At 39.6% G+C, this 19376-nt stretch overlaps 1 protein-coding gene and 1 pseudogene across 4 annotated transcripts in view; both read left to right on the forward strand.

Moving 5' to 3' along the window:
* Positions 1–19376, forward strand: part of CUNH1orf21 (chromosome unknown C1orf21 homolog) — a 246604-nt gene that overhangs the window by 97985 nt on the left and 129243 nt on the right. The gene's annotated exons all lie outside the window — the stretch shown is intronic.
* The window catches only part of LOC147823136 (N-acylneuraminate-9-phosphatase pseudogene), a 29008-nt pseudogene continuing 9632 nt past the window's right edge, over positions 1–19376 (forward strand). The window contains exon 1 of the transcript XR_015444581.1: positions 1–19376. This exon is cut by the window's right edge and continues 9632 nt beyond it. The product of XR_015444581.1 is annotated as an N-acylneuraminate-9-phosphatase pseudogene (transcript).

The raw sequence follows: 19376 nt of genomic DNA on the forward strand, positions 1-19376 counted from the left end.
GCTGTCACACTTTTTTCTTTTCAGTTTTTATTTTTTATTAGTACATGTTTGCAGTACATAATGATTATATTCCTTGTGGGAAGTTGGTTCGTGTATATAACACATCTCAAATCTTTTTTCTTCTCCTTGCCACCCTCTCCCACCCCACTCCTTCCCTCTCTTGATCCAATACCCACTTGAACAAAATCTATTCTCTACTTCCTATCATGTATCCACCCCATCTGCTCCTTGTGTACACTTTGAGTTTCTCATATAAAAGAAAAACGATGTGGTATTTAAGCTTGTGTGTCTGATTTATTTCACTTAACATTATGGTCTTACACTTTATTCTTGACCTGTTGGTTCTAGGCCTTTGATTTTTGTAACAGTGAAGAGCTATAGTGAGTAATTAGTATCTTCTTACACCATTGGGCCAAAGGGGTGAGGAGACCTGATAGAAATCAGTGCAAACCCTTTATGTTGGATAATTTTTATCAAGATTTGTACATACAAGGTGTGATGAAAATAGAGTAGGTGTTCAAATTTCTAAAAAGTCAATTACAATAAAAGGTCATTGCCATTAATCCTTCTCAAAATACTTCCACTCACTTCAAACACACTTCTCTTGTGGTCCTAGCCACTTTTTTTTGTTTTGTTTTGTTTTGTTTTGTTTTGTTTTGTTTTGTTTGGAGACAGGGTCTCACTATGTAGTTCAGGCTGGCCTTGAACTCACTCTGTAGCCCAGGCTAGCCTCTAACTCAAAGTGATCCTCCTGCCTCAGGCTCCCAAGTGCTAAGATTACAGGCATGCACCACCATGCCTGGCATAGCCGCTTTTTGAAGCAGTTCTGGAAGTCCTCTTCTAGGAGTGTCTTTAGTTGTGCTATCAGGACTGTCTCATGTCCCAAATAGATTTAAAACATTTGCCTTTTCATGGTCATCTTGACTTTGGGGAAGAGCCAGTAGTCACATGGTGCCAGATCTGGTGAATAAGGTGGATCCATAATGTTTTTTTTATGAGGCTGCCTTTCTGTTGGATGGCATGCAGCAGCAGAATTCATCATAATTTTCATCACATCTTATAAAGACATTCATGAAAGGACTTCTGGAATCATTTCAGAAAGTGACAAGAACAATGGGATAAATGTGTTTGAAATGAAGGGGCAGTTTTAGGGGGATTAATGGCAATGCATCTTTTACTATAATTAACTTTTTAATTTTAAATTTCACTGTATATTTCGATTGCCCTTATAGAGTATTTTGAGAAGGATCGTGGAGGTTTTGTTCCAGAGTTAGGATTTAAACCACACTTTAAAGAACCAGTAGGATTTAAATTCAAGGTCATGGGTGTGAGGGGCAGTGGCCATGGGGTATCCTGGTTGGTGAGAGCCATAAAACTGAACAGAGAGGGAGTTCCAGAAAGGCCACGGTGGACTAGCTCAGTGCCTCTTAGCTGCGTGGGGTCAGCTGACCTCACTGGCAGTCCACATCCTCTCCCTCAGGCAACCTCACACCTGCGCAAGTGGCACGTCGGGCTCTGGATGGGCACGTGGGCCACGGGGTTGACCTGCATGAGGGGCGTGTTCTTCGACCTGGACAACACATTCACTGATACGGCCAGAGCAAGCTGGAAGGGCATGTCAGAGGTAATAAATCTATTATAATCAAAATACCATTGTAAAGAAGAAACTGAAATCATCTGTGATAAAGTACAAGTTAAACTCAGCAAAGAATGCTTTCATCCTTACAATATATGGATTACAGACCTAAGGACTTCCCACTGGGAAGAAGCAATCCAGGAAACAAAAGGTGGTAAGGACAACAGGAGATAGGCTGAGGAATGTTATTTCTTGTGGAAATCTGCTGTCTACAGCATATGACCCTAGCCGAAGATGTCAAAGCCATGCTCACAGAACTTCTCAAGGAGGTCCGCCTACTCTTATTAACAAATGGTGACAGATAGCGGGAAAAGATCGAGGCTTGTGCCTGTCAGTCCTACTTTGACGCTGTTGTTGTAGGTGGAGAGCAGAAAGAGGAGAAACCAGCACCTTCCATATTTTATCATTGTTGTGATCTCCTTGGAGTACAGTCTGGGGACTGTGTGATGGTTGGTGACATATTAGAAACTGATATACAAGGAGGTCTCAATGCAGGGCTGAAAGCTACAGTCTGGATAAACAACAATGGAATCATGCCGCTGACTTCCCCCATTCCACATTATATAGTTTCTTGGGTGCTAGAAATACCTACTCTCTTACAGAATATCAATTGTAAAGTCAGTTTGTCTGTTTGAAGCACATAAAAAGTCACAATTCCAATTTTAGAGCCTATTTCCAGGGTTGAAACTAAGAAGAGTTAAGTCATTCCAAAATAATTTGATTTAGGATTTAATAGCCAATTTGTGAGGGTCTTCCCAACCCCATTGCATTTTACAACCAACCATTGACTTATATTTGTATCTGCAAATCCAGATTATGTTAATACAGATTACTTTTAGTGCTGTAGTTCAAAAAACTGGAGGAAATACAACATTTTCTTAGTCTGTAACTTGAGATTTTAAAAAATTGTTTTTGGTTTTTGGGGTTTTTTTGGTACCAGGGATCAAACTCAGGACCTTGTGCTTGTGAGGCAGGCACGGCCACCATTGAGCCATCCCTGGCCCCCAAAATTGTATTTTTAATCTTTTTAGTATTTTGGCTCTATGGTACAAAGCAGGATAGCTTACACCTGTATATGCAAATACAGGTTGTATGGCTTAAAAATAGATACTTTTTAAAAACAGATATTCTAAATAGATAATACATTTATAGTAGAGATATATCAGAGAACTTGGATCTGGTTAATAAGAAATAAATACTAAATCATGCAAATCTATACATTTCATAGTAAAATTATTTGGCATTTTAAAACATAAGCCATATTTTTGCCTGCTTTGGGTGTGTACTTTCAATTATGAGTCTAATGCTTCTGCATGAGCTTTTTTGAAAGGGGCGATTTTTCTGTGGTGTTTACATGACAAATAGATTGTTAGGGTTAAAAAAATAGCTATTAAAGTCAACATATGGTGCTAACCTTTTTAAAACGAGCTCATAGCATTCTTGTAGTTGTGCCTCTTATGGAAATATTTATTTTTTCCCAGGCACACAATGGAATTGAGAGGACAAGACTGTTTTGCTGGGGAAAAGTGCAAGCCACAAGGCACCAAAAAGTCCTTTTCCTCCTGTGGGTCCACAAGAGGAGAACTGCGTCCATGCAGCCTAACCATGCGCCCCAGTCCCATCTGTTCTCTCTTAACTAAGTAGTTTCACCCATGTAATAAAACTAATAGAAAATTAAGTTTTGCTATGAGCCAGTTCCACCATGCCATTTTAATATTTGAGTGACTCTATTAAATCTTAAATCTTTTCTACATTTTCAGAACCATTATTGTATCTAATTCATCACGGCATCTAATTCAAGGTTCATTTTGAGTTTAATCAGTACCTCCAGTAGCAAGGCATCAGCTTGTAATGAGAAGTTTTCCCAGAATTGTTAGGCTAGATAGTCTCATCATTCCGCTAACCAAGGTTGGAGTGAAGCAGTTAATAAAAGAAATATTACTTGGGTTTTGTTTTTGTTTTTACGTTAAGTACTGATGTAGATATTAAACTATGTTTGGACGAGTATAGCTGTAACTCTTAAGAACGATACTCAGAATCAAGTTCTAGACTATCTCTGAACCTAAAAGCCAGTTTCGTGTCTAAGAACTTGATTCTCTGCCTTGTGCAGATGTCCTTTGTGTTTACTCTGACTTGATTTTTAAAGATACGACTGTGCCTTGACTGCCCTAGAGTACTGTTACAATGAAGCTAGACCTGTGAATGGGTTTATTTATAATTCCAGGTATGGTACCTATGTGCTTTGATTGGATTTTAGCTATTGAAAGTTGTTAGAGTTTGGAGGATTTTGGCAAAAAAATAAATAAATAAAAATAAATAAAACTGAACAGAGGCCAACAGTGGGGTGATCTGGCATATAGATACAGAAGGTAGTGAGGTATATTTTAGGATTAATAGAATGAATTGTACATTTTCATATTAAAAATACAAATACAATTAATTTAATAATCATCTGCAAAGTTCTCTGTGATGACTCAGAGTGGCTTTAGCATGTCTTGTACGAAGGTCACAACTTCCAATTCATAGCCACGTCTGGCTTATAAATATATTTTCTTTGCCTCAAAGAATTGTAAAATAAATAGTAAGGCAGCCTTTAAAACTCATGGCATTTCACATGAAACCCCAAATTTCTTCAGAAGCTCTAGCAACCCCAGATTTTCATTCCTTGAGCAGCAGACAGTGGGTGGGTTAACAATTGCCCCTGCAGTCAGCCTGGGCCCTCCAGTGAACCGCTAACTGCTAAACCTTCTTTGTGGATGCATGCTAAGTCCAGGTCATTCCCTGGCATTACCCCTCTGGCTATTACAGGCCCTTGAGTTTCCTGATCCTCAGTTTGTCACTTTAAAGATCAGTTATTATGCTGGCCATGGTGGCACATGGCTGTAATCTCAGCACTTAGGAGGCTGAGGCAGGAGGATCACTGTGAGTTTTTGGCCAGCCTGGGCTACATAGTGAGTTCAAGACCAGCCTGAACTACATAGTGAGACCCTGTCTCAAAAAAAAAAAAAAAAAAAAAAGATCAGTTATTTCTCTGATGAAGTATGGATATGTGTACATTCCATTTGGTTCAAGGCAGATGAAACAAAATGGTTTTTCCTGAATGACTTTAACAATAATATCTATGACTTGACAGTTGCATAACCTTTTTATTTATAAAAACATTCCTTTCTCTCTTACTAGATAAGGAACCTCATTGAGATAATGTTTACTTTGAGTTGTACCATTTGATCACTGTCAAATAAATCTATGCTTGTACAGTCTTAGCTTTTGATTCATTTTAATGGCTATTCTAGTCCTCTGGTGAAAAATTAGGAATGCTATAAAATGTTTTTTTTTAATGGACTAATGTGAATGGGAAAAAAGGTTTTGTTTTATTTTGTTTTACAGAGATGCATTTTTTTTTTTTGGTCTGGAACAAATTTGCCTCTCATGTTGACTGCCTGTGGAGTTTAGAACTGTGGAGAAAAATAATGGATATATGAGCATCTTAGTCAAACTAGAAATCCAGATTATTGACACTATAGTATCTGGGAAAACTGCCATTTAGAGCTAGAATCCTTATTGTCTTTTTTAATTTTCTTTGAATCCTTATTGTCTTAATGCTTTACTTTTCAGAGCAAATAATCTAAAATGAAGAATTTGCTTAAACTAGCTTCTATGTGATGTTCTGTGACATTATCATTTTTATAACAGAGCTCCTATGTATGGCACTGCCACCATATGTCCGACACCATGAGGCACTTACATTCATTTTCATGTTGAATTTTTACAATAATTCTGTGAAATGTGCACCACCTCGATTTTGTGTATCTGGAGGCTGGAGTGCAGCGAGACTAGTAGGGCCAAGGTTGCCTGGCTGCCAGGGGATGGCATCTGCATCCCTGATGCCAGTGAGCCTTTTCATTGGCCAGGCTGGTTTGAACCTGCCCGTCTTCTTGTCTCAACCTCTCAGAGTGCTGGGATTACAGGTGTGCACCACTGGGTGTGGCTGGTCACTGATTCTTTAATGCTGAATGCTGTGTATAAGGGCTTTTGCTAAATGCCATGGTGATTACAGAGGTAAATAATCCATAAAGGACGTGGTCTAGGATAAGGAAATGTTATAAGGCTGAATAAGCCAAATACCAGAAGAGGAAAAAACATACATCATGATAAGAACCAGCAGGTGGATAGTCTAATTTAAAAAGCAGAATTAGAGCAGATTTCTTATAGAGATGACATCTGGACTTGGCATTAAAGGGCTGGAAGAACCTAAACTTCTGTGATGAAGAACTTCTGGATGAAAGATATAAGAAACAACTAGAATAGGAAAGACTACCATCATGTTCAAGAATTATAAATAATCTAGTTTGAATGGAATATGAATGGGAGAAAACTAAGTTAGGGTTACAGAGAACTTTGAATACCAAATTGTAATCTTTAGAAAAATAGTCTTAGACTGTAAGGGCAAGATTCAGTGATATCCAATAAAGAGTTTTGTACTCACATTCTGCTTAGCACTGAACCATTCATTTCCAACTTGAGTTACAACTTATATAGCCAGGAAGCCACTATTGTCCTAATGTACTATGTGTATCCTGCAGATGTTGGCATCTGCTATACCACCCTTGTACCCATCAACAGTTGGGGCTATTAGACAACCTCACGATCTCAGTGACATTCAACAGTAAGCATTTTTTTCTGGATTATGGGTAGTTGAGTCAGCCAGAGTGACACTGCCCTGTTCTCCTTTCACAGAAGGGCAAGAATGCAAGCCATGCACATGACATCTCTTAAGTGTGGGCTTAGAGCTGGCACACTGTCATGGCCACCCACTTTTCACAAGCCAAAGCAGAGCCACAAATAACCCCAAAATCAGGAGGCAGAAAAGTATACTCTGAACACAGGGAATTCATTGCAAGGGAATGAATGTAGGGAGAGTCAATAACTGGGGCTAAGCAGTGTACCCCAAGCCTACCTAGTCCTTGCTGTATCTGTGACTCTATGAGTCTGTACCCATAGAGTGCCGTTAAGGTCTCTGTTAAATTTTGTTTATCCCCCCAGTATGCATTGAAGTATTATTTACTCCATTATCTTGTTAGACTTTCTAACATAAACATTTTCAAGTTTGTGGTATGGTGTTGAATAAAGCAAGAGTACAAGAGTGGACAGAGTTTCACCAATCAAGGGAGGTACTTTTACTAGCTCTCCAGTACTCTGAGGGAAGAACTGCAAGAATTCAGTGGCAAGATAAATCCCAGTACCTTAGATGCTACTGAGTGCCAGAGTTTAAACACAAGAGAAGACACTATCTGTGTTACTCTACTTAATTTACAAAGAGAAATTCACAGAATCCTAAGATGATCACATATGGTAGCAGAGAATGGTAAGTCTGGCTCATTTTAAAGCATTTGATATCTTTTGTCACCTATTATTTCAGAGATCTGTAATTCCATAATAAATGACCTCATACTTAGTGGCTTGAAACAGTAGTGATATATTATAGGTCTCAATTTTATGGGATGCCTGGGGTTCATATGCTCTTCTCTCCTGGGCTCAGTCTTGCAGCTGCATTTAGCTGGAATCTCAGTTAGATTCAACTGTTCAAGCTGGCTTCACGCCTGTATCCAGAAGACCTCTCTTCTCAACTGGGTAGCCAAGTTTTTCACACAGTGGTTGTGGTCTGTCTTACTTTCTTTGACTCTGGGACACAATACTCAACACCCACAACTTAAAAGGAGGAGAGTTTTGTTTTGGCACAAGTTTTATAAAGGTTTCAATCTGTAGTCACCTGGCTCTAAGGTCAAAGCAGCAGAGTAGAAGGGCCTGGGTGGAGGAAAGCTGCTCACCTCATGGCACCCAGGAAGCAGAGGAGCAAAGGGAGGACCTGGGGAGAGAAACCCTTCTGGACCAGATCTCATTCTTTAATAGCAAGTCAGCTATAAGCCCCCATAATCCAGTCACCTTCCAGAAGCCCTGTCTATGAGCATGTGAGACTTTGGGGGACAACTAGACATAAACCATAACATGATCAAAGAGAGAAAGTAGAAGCTGCCTAGCTTCTTAAGATCTGGGCTGCAGAGTCCAGGAATGTCACTTTTGCTGCATTCTGTTGATCAAAACAACAGCTGGTCTTGTGGAGCAGCCTGGAGCCTGGGGAGTGCCGAGACACCCCACCTCTGAGTATGTGCCTAGAGTGAGGGGAAGACTTGTTGAGAGCCATCTTTGGAGACTCAATGCCACAGCCAATGGGAGAGGCAATTGCAATTCCATAATTGGGTTATATTCCAGCCTGGACATATGTCCCACCGAATACAGTGGCTACATTCACTTTTTTTTTTTAAAGTTCTTTTATTGGTACATTTTAGGTATACAATTCGTTTACATTTATCATTGGGTGCTTGTACCTGTACATGATGTATCTTGGATCTTATTTTTTCCCCATTACCTGTGTGCCCTTCACCCCCTCCACCCTTCCCTATTTACATAGACATCATTTCCATTTTTTTTTTCTTTTCTCATAGTTTTTCCTTTCCCTCTTTTCTTTTCCCCTTCCTCTCCCTTCACCCCTTCGTCTTTGGACCTTTTTTCCTTTTCAAATTATCAATTATTCATTTTAATCATTTTAAGCCTTCTTTACACTATCAGTTTCTCTCACTAGAGAAACTATTTGGTATTTATACATGTGTGCCCTATTTATTTCACTTAAGAGTATGGTCTCAATGTACATCCATTTAGCTATAAATGACTCTTTTTTCATTCTTTATGGCTGAGTAGTACTCCATTTTATAAAAAAACCCACATTTTCTTTATCCAGTTTCCAGTTGATGGGCACTTGGGCTGCTTCCAAGCTTTAGCTATTACAAACTGTGCTGCTATGAACATGGGTGCACATATATCACTGTGGTCTGATTCTTTTAATTCTTTTGGGAAGATCCCCAGCAGGGGAATAGCTGGGTCAAATGGGACCTCTAGTCCTAGTTCTCTGAGGTATCTCCATACTGATTTCCACAGTGGTTGCACCAGTCTTCACTCCCACCAGCAATGGAGAAGTGTTCCTTTCTCCCCACAGCCCTGCCAGCATTTGTTCTTGGTTGATTTCTTGATAGCAGCCATTCTTTCTGTGGTGAGGTGCTATCTCAGTGTTGTTTTCATCTGCATCTCTTGAATAACCAGTGATGTTGAACATTTTTTCATGTGTTTATTTGTTGTCTTTACTTCTTTGTCTGAGAAATGTCTGTTCATTTCAGATGTCCATTTTTGAATTGGGTCTTTGAATTTGGGGGTCTGATTTTTTTCAATTCTTTATATATTTTAGATAGTAGACCTTTGTCTGAGGTACAGCCGCTAAAATTTTTTCCCATATTGTAGGTTGTCTGTTAGCTCTGTTGGTGGCTTCTTTTGCAGTGCAGAAGCTTTTTAATAAGATGAGATCCCAGTTGTTGATTCTTTCTGCTAGTTCCTGTGCTACTGAGGTTTTGTTCATGAAGTCTTTTCCTCTGCCAATGTCTTCAAGAGTTCTACCTAACTTATCTTCCAGCAAATTTAGTGTTTTTGTCTTAATATTTAGATCTTTAATCCACTTTGATCTCAGTTTAGTGCATGGTGATAGGTATGGGTCTAGTTTTAATCTTTGGCAGGTTGAAATCCAGTTTTTCCGACACCATTTATTAAATAGGTACATTCACTTTTTAAAAGCTGAATGTTTTGGGGACGGGGATTTAGCTCAGTGGCTCCACTGCCTGCCTCGCAAACGCAAGGTCCTGAGTTTGATCCCCGGTACCAAAAAATTTTTTAAACATAATAAATAAATAAATAAATAAATAAATAAATAAATAAAAGCCAAATGTTTCAAAATATTTTGAAAATGGTACTACAACATATAGATTTGACACAATCCATGAAGGGTCGCATATTTGGGGATAGCGCTGAAATGTGTGTCTCTGAGTGTGAATACACGCACACACATTCAATTCCTTTCCTAAAGGTGTTAATTTCATAGTTTCTAAAGACATGCTGGAGTACTTTGATACTTGATGTCTTTATACAAATAGTGGTTTTTGTTTCTGTGAAGCAATTTGGTCTCCATGATGTTGGGGCTACTTAGGAGACCAACCACTCCAAACCTCTAAATGTGTATAATAGAACTTCTGCAGAACATTTCATCATCAAGGGTTAAGTGAAAAATGGGCATCTCAACTCCTAGATTTCAAGGAATGTAGGAGGTCATTGCTGAGGTGCTTTATCACTGATATTTACCTGCACATTTTCTTTCACTTTAAGTGCTGAACCATAAAAATTTTCAGATTTAAAGTTCTGCCTTACGTAGCTTTTAGAAAGTCAAATCCTGACTAGAAACTTCATCTCCATATTGGAATTTTTCTTCCCTTAGTAGTCAGAGCATATGTGAATAGTGGTCAGCAGATCTGCGGACGTCACTCAGAGGGCAACAGCACACAGCCAAGACCAGCTTGCAAAAACTAAATGATCAGCGAATTCAGGTTATCATGAACTAGTTAAGCAAGTTCTAAGCAAAGCCATGTGCTTACTGGAGTTCTTTCAGCAGTCATTCACTTAGACTATTAAAGTAGGCACATAGAACAGATTCAGGCCTTATTAGGGAAATTAATGTGTCAAAACCTGAGATCATTATCTCCTCTTCACTCTACCCCGGAGGGGAGAGACTAATTCAGGTATACTGACTTTTCTATTTGCACTTTTTCTATTCTGTCCTTACAATAATGTACGTTTTAAACTTCAGTCACTTTTGGCTTTGCAGCTAGTTCCAAGCTCCTGTGATCTTACCTTCTCCTCCTTGCATCACTTTCCCTCAACTCCCATGGTTTAGGTTATTAGCTCCCGTCATCCAGAGAATTGCAGTGTATTGATTTTACCCTCTCCTCCCAGCATTACTTTTCCCACTGCAGAGACTTCTTTCTTTACTTCTTTGCTTTTTGTTTGTTTTTCCAACTCTATTTTTGTACCACTCTCAGATGAGTTTTTCTAAATTATTTCTCTGTTGATCTTAAAACTTATGCTCCAGAACTTCGTGTTTGTACCTAGTTAGTTACCAATAAAATACCGAATCCTTAATCAACAGTCAGAATATCTGAAGATGGCTCATACCCACATTTGCAGTGTTTTTCCTCTGTCCCTTGACTGCTGATGAGTTTGGCTTACAGACGACGAGGGTCTGATGTTTATCAACACCCCTTGGAGTGGAGGTGTGTAAATTATTATGGCAAATTCTTTTGGAATGATGGTGTAAGACTGAGCAGCAGGAAAGCAAGCAGGAACTTGGCTCTACTCTCTCACTTGGCTCTACTCTCTCACTTTTCTTTCTGTATGGCTTCAGTTAAGTTCTGATCCTTGGCTGGACATAAACTGAGAACAACAAAAGGTGTGTGTGTGTGTGTGTGTGTGTGTGTGTGTGTGTGTGTGTGTGTTTGGTGGTATTATGCCATTCTGCTACCCAGGGAAAATGCTCTGGGAACCAATTTCACAGGGTTTTACTGAAAGTTAAATGAGAAAATAAATAAGACATCTTCAGAAATTGAAAGCAGTTGGAGACAAGGTAATGATATATTGTTCATTCATCTAATAATTTCCGATTTATAAAGATTAATTAAAGATACCTATGTTTGTAAGACAGTAGCAGAATATTTGTCTGTGCTAGGCAATGCAGAAGCCAAGCATGTTAAATGTGATCTGAGATATGCTGTAATTGTAAAAAGCACTTTTTAATTCCAAACTAAATGAAGATTTAATATGGAAAAAAGAATGTAAAATTATTCATTAATAATTTTGTTATTGTTCACATGTTAACAGGATAATTTGGGTATATCAGGGTAAGTGAAATGTATTATTAGTATTATTTTCATGTGCTTTTTATTTGAATAAAAAATGATAAAAGTACTACAAACATAGCTTACATTATATTGCTCTTGGACCATGCTGTTTTTAGTCACCAAGGTGGTGGTATCAGAATTTTCTTCTCCTTTCCTATGTAGAGTTTGCTTGATACTCGGTGTGAGAGAGAAGGCATCAAGGCATGGCATCAGACCTCATTTTCTGCTCTGATTCTCTGTAGCTGGAGGTTGATGTTGTACATCAGCCGCGGCTGTTTTAGGGGATGAGTTGCAGGATTGGGAGATGGCTTGGCCCATGAGAAGAAGCAAAGCTCTTTGACTTGCTCCTCTCTGTGCTAACTATTGACGGTCTTCAGCTGCCTGTAATATAACTTTTTTGCTGTGTAGGGAACCTTCTATTGACTTTGACGTTGTGATTTCCTCAAGGTCAGAAAGGAAATCTTTCCCTTTTCTTGTGTTCAAGAAGTTTTAAGGGATGGTAAGGAAGGCAAAGGGCAGAAGTGTTTGGTGGATTTGTGATGGGGCCAGATCATAGACCTAAGAGGTGAAAAATTTTAATTCAGAATAAGTAAGGAACATGGGCCTGATGGAGGCATAGAAGACTGATATTTTGAGCTGAGCCTCAGAAAGGTATTAATGGCTAGCAGTGCACATGGGGTCATAAAATTACAGAGATCCATCCACCTCAGCCAAGAGTTTTACCTGTGTGTTTTCTAAATATAGTCACTGCTTAGCCCAGTGACTAAGTACTCAAGATGTATATATTTCATTTCCTTTTCTGGGAGGCTTCTGGGCCATTCTCATGGCTGCTTACAGGATAGCAGAGATGAGACAGCATGTCCAGGAGCAGGTAACAAAGAGCTGTGAATTCTGTATTGCCAGTCAGGTATTGGTTCCAGCTTCACTACTGCTTGTGATGTCTTTGATGAGTGACTTAGTCCTATCTGTTCCCACATCTGTAATATGGAGATAATAATGTTGTCTACCACATGGAGTTGTGTGCAAGACCAAGAGTTAACACAGGAGAGTTCTTGGGATAGTGCCTGGTGCATACTTAGCGCTCAAGCAGCAGTAGTAACTATGAGTAGATCTGTCTGAGAAGACTGGTCCAGTCTCTTCACTCTTGCCTCATCATCTACCACAAAATATACACAATGCACATGCTGCTTTGATCTCAGTCTTGGCCTCGGTGAGGTAAAGCTAGTTAAAACTTCAACATGGAAATGTTTTCTTGTGATAAAAGTCAAGAAATGTTTTTACGTTCTATATTTAAAAAGTAAAAAAAAGATCTAAGTACTGGTTTTCCTTCGTTTGGCCACCAGTATCATGAGTTTGTTCTTTTAGTGTTGGATATAGAGATACATGGAAAATCAGACTGTTGGGCACAGGCTGTTGCTGAGCACCCTGACTGCAAGCTGAAGGAGCCTGCGCATTCTCAGCACCCACTGCTGGGTCTGGTTGGCTGGGCCCTGGACATCATTTGGGGTTCACCTCAGTGGCTCCCTGGCCTCTGTAGATGCCTCTTGTTTCTGCCTGGAGCCTCAGGCAGATAGTGATAGTGAACTTGGCCCTGAAGAAGGCCTTGAAGGAGCTGCTGGGTGCCATCACTCAGTGAAAAGCTCAGGGGACGGGCTGCCTGCATGGCCTGCTGGATTGCTGGGGATATTCTCAAAGTGACTCACCAGTGACCGTGGAGGTGGGAGGGTTTCTTTATCCATAGCGATTTTCCCCAGAGTTATTTTTTCCTGAGAGACATCACAGAATTCAGAATTCAAAACAGTGCTTCTTCCTGGAATCCTGGCTGGTGTGACAGCAAGGACCTGCCCTAAGCACCTGCCTGACAGCCCCCATCTGGCACACTGACCTCCTTTAAGCCCTGCCTCTCCTCTGTAGAGACCAACACAGCTCTCACCTTCTGCATCCAGGGCCCTAAGTGTGGCCAGTTCTTTCACCCCCGATTGTTACCTGGTATCAAAAACACAACTGTTGGATTCATTCTTTACAGTTTATCAGGTTTTTTCAAATGCAGTTATCATTGTCACTGTCCCCCTTGATAGAAGAGGAAACTGGAGCTAAGAACAGTCCCAGTTCACTTAACTGAAGAGGTGAATGGTGGTAGGATTGAAGATGGTGACTCTTGACCAAGGGCAAGTCCCCTTTCAGGAGTAAGGTCTCCTGTCCATTGCGATTAAATCCAAACTGGCCAGGAGTCTTGGGGAAGTAATTGTTAACTGGTTGCTTAAGCTCAGCCTCCGCTTTTAAATGAGGATGTCTGGAGACTCTATTGTGATAATTAGGGCTATTTTCGGTGGACCTGAAATACAGTGTCATGGTAACCGCACAGGCCTGAAGTCTGGCAAATTGGTTTCAAATGCTGGCTCAGCTACTCACAAACATGTAGTCTTGGTACATTTCTGAGGCTGCTGTGCCTCAGTTTCCCCTCTGTACAGTGTGAAGAATGCTAGTAATTGCCTGCCTCCTGCAGCTGTTGTGAGACTCAGATTCACCGTGTGTGTAAAAGCCTCAGCAAACCACTTGGCAACTCAGAAGCCCTGAGTGAACGCCAGTTACATTACCGCTGTCATCGAATCAGCAGCCCAGAGGTGCACGAGCCTCTGACCTGTGCTGCTGCGGCTTGGAAGAATGGTTGATTGGTCTTTTCTGATTAGATGGGGGCAGTGCACAGTTTCTTATAGATGTGTAATTCTCCAAACACTATCAGTAGTTATCTACATAACCTTTATCTTTTACTTGAATTTTAAATATTTGTGTTACTTTGGTTGGTTCTTTTTCTCTTTTGACTTAAACAAGCATCTATTCTGTATAAGGTGTGTGTCTTTAAAAAAGACCAAAGGAACCAGGTGTGGTAGTGCATTGTTTGTAATCCCAGATTCAAGGAGGATGAGGCAGAAGGATTGCAGGTTCAAGCCCAGCCTGTGCAGCCTCTTGACTCAATGAGACCTTGTCTCAAAAATAAGAAGGGGGGGGAGTAGGCCAGCGGTGTAGCAGGTCAGTGTAAAGGCACTGAGTTCAATGCCCAGTAATGGGATTACTGGGTGGGGGACACACCAAAGGATAATGATTTAGGATATAACATATATTAATGAATATAATATTATGCTATATTTCTGTGAAAGTGTGGGGTTTAAAAATCCCCACCATAGAGGTTGACAAATTTTTTTAATTTATCAAATATAAATTGATATATAAGTGCGTGTATATTTGTGTATGTGCATGAATGTGGTATTTCCTAGCATTTTCCAGCTCTCGTGTGTCAGAGGGAGGATGTCTGAAGAAGGAATCACCTCAGAGAGGCCAAGAGGCAGCAGATCCTGATGACCCCAGAACTGTAGTCGGGTAGATGCATCTCTAGCTGAAACAAAAAGATGTACAAATTATATAAGTTTCAATTCACGTTTTACTCTTTAAAAATATTTTGAAGTTCGTCATATTAAAATTGAATTCCTCAATTTATTCCTCCATATTAGAATTTTTTCAGCATAATCTAAAAATTTAATTATAAAATATGAAACCATGGAAGTACTATAAAAATACAGGTAAATTTTATTATTTTACCTTATAAAATGTCTTCTGCATAATGCTACAAAATTCAATGCCATTAAAAATGGTTGATAAATCTGGCTATAAAAAAGTCCAAAATCTCTGCATAGCAAAAACCAAACAAACCACCATAAATTAAGTTAAAAGACAAATGTCAAACCAAGGGCAATATTTGCAGCACAAATAAGATAAATGTAACTAATATGAACAGATTCTTTTAAATCTAAAGGGAAAAAATACTCTAATTGAAAAATGGACAAATTATGTGACCAGCCAATTTAAAAAAACAAGCATACAAAAAGCCAATAAACATAAGAAAGAATATCAATTTCTCACTAATAAAGTAAACCACACCAAAACCCACCCCTCCCATATGCACATATAAAAAGCAAAACCAAATAGTTTTTACTCCTCCCCCCCAATTGGGCAAGAACAAGCATGACTCATGTTATAACTGGAAAATGTCAAGCCTGAATAATTGTCCTGGGGCACAAAAGAGTAATAGGTACCACAAATTTAAATGAGCATGCCTTTTGCCCCAGCAGTACTACTTTGAGGAATTTCTGATCAGGAGATAATTGGACAACCTGTGTGCCCCAGGGTCTTTCTCATGCTGAGATGTCCCCGAGGCAGAGCCGTTGATGATTAAGGCATTCCACTGATATGGAAGGAAGTCTGCAACATATTAGTAAATGAAAAAAGTGAAGGGATTTTACACAGCATATCTTATTTGTAAATTTTATTTGTTTAAATTAAGTAAAGTTCTATGTGTGCATAAAAGAAAGGTTTGGAAGGCAGTTGCCCAAAATATTAGCAATGGCAATCTCTCTATGGTGGAGCTTTGAGGAATTTTTAATGTCTTCTCTGTATAGTTCTACATGACATGAAACTTTCATAGTGAACATTTATCATTCAGTGCAGCTGTTTATTTATTTTTTTGCAGCTGTTTATTTTGATAAATATAATTTAAATGTCTCCATTTTCGGAAGGGATTCAGTTATGTTTTCAGTGTAATTTGAAATCTCTCCCCTAGGAGAGAGCCCTAACACTAGAAATAGCCTCAGGGTGACAAGGATCCAATTGATAGATATGTTTGCCCAGGTAGACAGATGGGGTCTGATCACTGGTGCCTGTTGGTTTGATTTAAAACCTAGCATTTCATTTCAATGTGTGAAACACTTGCCAGCTGTGATGCATGCCTTAGACACTATGCTAGACATCCAGCCAGGTCTCTGCCTTTAAGGAATTGATAAAGGAACCATAGGTAGGTATCTTAACACAAAGTGTCAGGAGCCTATGGCAGTAATGTAGAAGTGTCTCTTCTTGCTGAAGTATGGGAAGACCATAAAGAGAGCATGGTTAAAGTCTCTCCTGAGTCCTAACAGATGAAGAACCAAAAAAGAATCTGAGGTTGTCCATAAGTTTTAGGCTGAGTGACATTATGCCAAGGGAATACTGGGAAACTTGACCAAACCACTGGAGACATAACTAGAAAAACTCACATTAGGGAAGAGGAAGTCTTAAATATTTGGAAATTTTACATTGTAAATTTTTTTTACAGCATTGAAAAGTTTACAGACAGTACAAGAATCGTGTTAGGGATGTAAAAGTTGGCTGAACATTAGGAAAACACTGGACAGGTGGTTTGGAGGATTTGATGCTAATTCCTTAAGCAGCCAACCTCTCCACAGGTTAGATAATTGTGGGCCCGTAGGCAATAATTCAAGAACACAGTCTTGCATGTGTGTTGAGCTCTATTATTATTAAAGCATGATTGAACCAGCTGAGACAGGGTATAATAGTGTGGTGTTTGACCCTTGTGGAATTACATGTAGGTGTTATTTATTATTGCACATTTATTATTGTCTGTTGGCATCCTAAAGTAATAATATTCAGTATATCATATGTCACATGTAGATAATCATGTATGGTTCCTAGAGAGACAAGTAGGCTCTTGTGCTGCAGGTAAAGCCTGATCTTTTGAACCCATTTTTAGAGGGGACAGTTGGGACATGGTGTGAGGTGTCCATGCCATTTTCATCTCCATGGGACAGCAGGAGGAAGGTCTACCATTTACCCATCCACCCTTCTCTCAGCATTCTTCAGCTGTGAACTATTTTCAATTAATTTATGATTATAAATTGGTGTCACAGTTTAGTTGTGTTTCTGATAACAACATTCTAAACAATGAGGAAAATTATTTCATTCAGTTAAGTGTTCCTAAGGTACTAACCTTCAGTCAGGAGTTGTTGATTGGCCAGTTACAAGGTCAGAAAGCATCCATTGGTGTGTTCATAAACAGGTGCTGTGCTTTTTTTTAGGGGTGGATACAAAAGAAACAAAGTTAGACAACTTGTCCTCACAGTTTACCCTGTTTGGAAAAGAAGACAATATTTATGTAAAAGAAATCACTCAGCAAGAAACTGAGATTTGAAAACATGTAGCCAAGTACTACATTGTGTGTCCCTTGGGACCCAGTGTCCACCAGTGCTGTGGTCTGAATGTTTGTTTCCCCTCAACATTCATATATTGAAATCCTAACCTCCAATGTGATGGTGTTAGGAGGTGGTCCTACTCGCTTCTGCAAAGGTCCTGAGAGGGCTCCCCTCGTGAATGGGGTTAGTGACCTTAAAAGCGTCCTTAAAGACTGCCTCGCCCTTTCCACCATGTGAGGACATAGTAAGAAGGTGCCTTCTGCTACCCCGTTGATCTCGCACTTTCTAGCCTCTCAAACTTTGAGAAATAAATTTGTGTTATTTGTAACCCACCGTTTTGTTTTAGGAGCTGAACTGACTACGACATGTGAGCAGTAGGAAAAACCAGTGTATGTTTGCTTTAGGAATAGGGAAAAGAGTAAATGAGATGAGAAGAAGAAGAAGAAGAAAAAGACTTTTCCTGTTTGGAGAAAATCTAGCCACAATTCAGTTAATCATCATTATTTTACGATCATTGACCATGAACTCCTTGTAGATAATGTATATAATTTACTTATGTCACCAGTGCCTCACATGGTACTAAATATGTGGTGGCTCAATAATTAATGAGCAGAAGTTAGGACTAATGACAGCTGTTGTTTACTGGACAATGGTCTGCACATTTATAGACCAGGGAAAGGAGGCTGTGAAAAGTTAAGTGCCTTGCCTAGGTTTACACAGGTCTGATGAGGAATTCAGCCCTAATTCCCAAACCTCAGTGAACCAGCGAATAATGTGTGCTTTTGAAACTGGGGCAAAGAAACCACTCTTGTTAGTCATGGTGAGGGACTAGGAAAGCATAGGAGATACAATTGTTCTGTTCTGGGCGCTCCTAATCTAATGGAAGAACAAAGCCTTAGATCACCTGCCTCTTCCTTTCTCTGCTGGGTTGTTGATTCATCAAACACTGATTTATTGAGCCCTGTTGTAGATGAGGCTTTTGGCCCTGGCCTGCCAGTGGGCCTGGATTGCTCTATTCCTCTGGCCTGCACCTCCCGGTGCTGCCCTACCACTGTGAATCATCAGATGACAGTGACATTCAGGGCTCTGAAGAACGAGCACAGAGATGTTATGGGCTGTACTTTACATCAACAGTATATCCTTGTGTTGTGACCTCCCTTCTGAGCCAGCTCTTGCTCCTAGGGTTTGGGGAGCTTGATTCTGATGTGTTTTAGAGGCTTGTCTGAATGTTTGGCCATGTCTGACTCTGGAGCTCCGTAGCCGAGATGGAAGTCTGCCTGCATCTGATAACTGATGTATGAATAAGTTAAAACAAGTAATTAACTGAAAACTCTCTAGACTTTTAGGATGAAGGCTACAGAGTGTACTAGACTTGATACTTTGTTTTTAAAGGCTTTCTATTTGTTTGCTTCATAGCTTTAATGTTCAACGTGAAAAGCTGGTTATGAAATTCATATGTATATATTCTGTTTATTAAAATGAGAATATAGTTGGGCATAGTGGTGCACACCAGTAATCCCAGCACTCGAGAGGCTGAGGCAGGAGAATCACCATGATTTCAAGGCCAGTCTGGCCTACACAGTGGGTTCAAGGCATGATAAAGTATAAACCGAGACTGTCTCAAAAAACCAAAACAAAACAAAACAAAATGAGAATATATATTCAGTGGATATAGACATGAACGGAAAACAAAGTCTCTAGGTATTTACCTGGGATTACCAGACTCTGTGCTTCCCTTATATTTGCCAAATATTCTACATCTCCTTTTCTAAAGGATGTGGAGGTTTTTCTGATGTTGTTTTTTGTTTTTTGGTGTGTGTTTTTTTTGGGGGGAAGGGTGTTTTGAGACAGGGTCTCACTATGTAGTTCTGGCTGGCCTTGAATTCACTATGTAGC

The sequence above is a fragment of the Heterocephalus glaber genome, unplaced genomic scaffold (genome assembly GCF_053883595.1).
Source record: "Heterocephalus glaber isolate CG9 unplaced genomic scaffold, H.glaber_assembly_v1.0 deba00001600, whole genome shotgun sequence".
In the NCBI taxonomy this organism is placed as follows: domain Eukaryota; kingdom Metazoa; phylum Chordata; class Mammalia; order Rodentia; family Bathyergidae; genus Heterocephalus; species Heterocephalus glaber.